Source organism: Chionomys nivalis, chromosome 5, assembly GCF_950005125.1.
Source record: "Chionomys nivalis chromosome 5, mChiNiv1.1, whole genome shotgun sequence".
In the NCBI taxonomy this organism is placed as follows: domain Eukaryota; kingdom Metazoa; phylum Chordata; class Mammalia; order Rodentia; family Cricetidae; genus Chionomys; species Chionomys nivalis.
Genome location: NC_080090.1, coordinates 86,886,150 through 86,889,616, shown reverse-complemented (window position 1 = coordinate 86,889,616; position 3,467 = coordinate 86,886,150).

Sequence of the window (3,467 nt, the reverse complement as noted above, 5' to 3'; positions counted from 1 at the left end):
TTCCCAGAATCCTGTGGGTGATGATAATCCCAAAATACCTCTGTCTGCCTAACATGGAAAAAAATCTCTACCTTGTCTCTTTCATAAAATTCACAAATGCTTTCAAGACTGATTGGAGGCTGGGGTCTGGTTGGATTTTGCCTTAATTGGGACAAGGTGAACAGGAGGCAAAAAAAAAAAAAAAAAACAAAACCAAAAAACAGGTGAGGACATGACCTTCTCAGCGCTGAGACTGAAGTCCCACCCTGCCTGCTGACCAGACTCAGCCCACGTTAAAACAACGCAGCCTCAACACAGACCTTCTTCTGGAAACTTGCTGAGAAAGAAGACATTTCCTTTATTCTGGATGATAGCTATTTCAGCCCTGGGTCACTGACATGTTCACCTACCTACCTACCTGCCTGTCTACCTACCTACCTACCTACCTACCTACCTACCTACCTATCTCTCTCTCTCTCTCTCTGGAGGCAGAGGCAGATGGATCTCTGTGAGTTTGAGGCCAGCTTGGTCTACAGAGCAAGTTCCAGGACAGCCAGGACTACACAGAGGAAAAACCTTGAAAAACAAACCAACCAACAAACAAAAAAGATAGAGTCTCATTCTATAGCCCAGGCCTAGAATTCATGATCCTCCTGCTTTCACCTCTTAAATGCTACCATTACATTGCTGTACCGCTGTCCCTGGCAGCTCTCCAGAAGATATATTCCATTTGGTGTGTGTGGTGTGCGTGTGTGGTATGCGTGTGTGTGGTGTGTGTGTGTGTATGTGTGGTGTATGTGTGTGTGTGGTGTATATGTGTGTGTGGTGTATGTGTGTGTGGTATGCATGTGTGGGTGGTGTATGTGTGTGTGTGCATGTGTGGTGTATGTGTGTGGTGTATGTGTGTGTGTGGTATGCATGTGTGGGGTGGTGTATGTGTGTGTGTATGTGTGGTGTATGTGTGTGTGTGTATGTGTGGTGTATTGTGTGGTGTATGTGTGTGTGTGGTATGCATGTGTGGGTGGTGTATGTGTGTGTGTATGTGTGTGTGTGTGAGAGAGAGAGAGCACGCATGTTTGTTGTACACACATACAGAGGTCAGAGGTCAATGTAAGCATCCCCCTCTATGACCCTTCCCCTTCGTTTCTGGAAACAGGGTCTCTCACTGAACTCACTGATTGCCTAGACTGCATGGCTTCCCAGCAAGTCCCCAGGACCATCCTGTCTCTGCCTCCCAGAACTGGGTGCGGCAATCCTTCCCCTGCCTACCTACGATGTGGGTGCTGAGGATTCCTTCCTCCCCACAGTACCAGGGTTGTAGGTGGCTCTTGTCATGTCTGGCTTTTTACGCAGGTTCTCGGACTTGAACTTGGGTCCTTGAGATTGTCTCGCAAGTGCCCTCACCCTCTGGGCCATCTTCCCAGCTCCCCTGTACTCAGTTTAATTTCTACTTTTCTAGTCTCTTCCATCATATCTGCCTCCCTCCTTCTGACCATGATGGACTTTCCCTTCTCTGAGATGCGTCTTTTCTATCCCAACCCCTCCCCCATGCCATTAGCCCCCAGTCCAAAGCGTTCCTCTGAGAGGCCTCTGGTGTTCCCACTGATGTTATGCCCCAGTGTCTGAGGTGACCTGGTCTGGTCTTCGTGTAGCTGAGAGAGTGTCTCTTTGTGCTGGCTGATGAATGGCTGCCCTGTCCTGGCCTGGGACTCAATACCTGCAGGGTAACAGGAGAAGGTGCCCTCCCTCCTTAGGTTCGCATCTGCTGCTCTCGGCTTTTCTTGGGGGCCAGAGGCTGCCAGGCAAGAAACTGGCTCACAAGCTTGAGAAGCACAGCAAAGTTTCCAGACCCGAGTTGAATGCTCCTGTCCAGCCTCTCCAGACACAAGGACCCGTGCGGGGCGGGGTGGCCCAGACCTCACACTCTGTTTTACCCTGATTCATCTGTTCCCTGGAGGGATTTGGGTCTCTCAATAGAACAGCATCTATGCAGTACTGTTTCCCTCTGCAACCCAGGGCTGCACTACAGAGATTCTAGGTTTGAAAATATCTGAACTGGCTCACTATCTAGACCTGTGCTTGGGTTGTGTGCAAACTCCTTGGTAGCATCCACTTTCTGAGAGACGACGATTTTCCTCAATGGCTCACCTTGGCATTTCAAAAGACAAAACCCCACCTGGTTCAGCAAAAGGGCATGGAATATTCACGTTACTGCTGCCGTCATGTTGTTTTACTGTCTCACCAAAATGCTGCATTATTTTGCACAGGTAACACAGGCATAGCCTTACAACTACTAAATAATAAGCCATAAAATATAGGCGCTGCCCCCACCCAGTTCTTCCCAAAAGTAACGGCTGTTCCCAATCGATAGTTTGTGTGTTTTTCCATAGATACTCCACACATGTTACAACCTCATTCTTCATGAGAACCTCCCACATACTGTGAGTACCGCTGGGTCAATGAAGGAATGAACTACGGTTCAGAAAAGCTAAGTGAAGAGCGTGTAGGCACAGCGGCAAATCCAGTGACCACAACACCTTCCTCCTAAACTTATTCCTGAATTATCCCCTTTTTTTCAGGGCAGACTAGATTCAGGTCCGCTGGATGGGGTGAAAAAAGGATGTTCGGAGCCCTGTCCCAGGTGCTGAAGGCTCTGGGAGAGGCAGAGGACCCCTTATTCCCAGTGCTCCTCAGGCTCACTGACAGCTGCAGGCCTGGATGCTGGGCGCTACTAGAATGATAGCGGAAAGTCACAAACTCTGTAGGGCACTGACTCTGTGTGTGGTACCAGACGGACCATTCTCCCTTGTTGACTCAGTTTCTCATCTATCTGCAGGACAGCAATGGAGTCACAGGACTGTTGTTAAAAACCCAGGCATGATAAAGGTGGAAACTGAGTAAACAATCCCAGCTCCGGGAAAGGGGTCCAGTGCATAGCAGCTTTCCCATGTGATGGCCCGGTGTTACCAGATGAAGTGGTGTGAGCATCTAGGACTCCTGGATTAGCAAGCATCCGTGTTGAAAGCTGGCAGCACCAGAGTGAGTGTCAGTTTGCAGATCCTGGAGATTAACTCTAAGGACCACTCCTTCTGCACGGCCTGTCTATATGATGGACATCTGGTTGCCTTTGAATGAGCAGTTACCAGCAGCTCACGAACCTACGAATGCCCCTGCTTAGAGCTCTCTCTTTTCCCTCCTCATCCCATCTTTCATCCCTTTTAGCTCTCCTTTCTCAGAGAAACCTTTCTGGGCTCATTTTTCACACACACACACACACACACACACACACTTCCTAATTAGTTCTGTCACACCAATGGCTATATTGCCACTAGACTGTGTGTTCCAGAGAACTGGACATCAGTATATCCTCAATGCTTTCTCCAGAACTTGGCATGTAAAACATGCTAAATCATTTGTTGCATGGATGACTGAAGCGGATCATTCCTGTTTTTTGTTGGGGGGGGGGGCTCAGACCTTGCTGGAACACA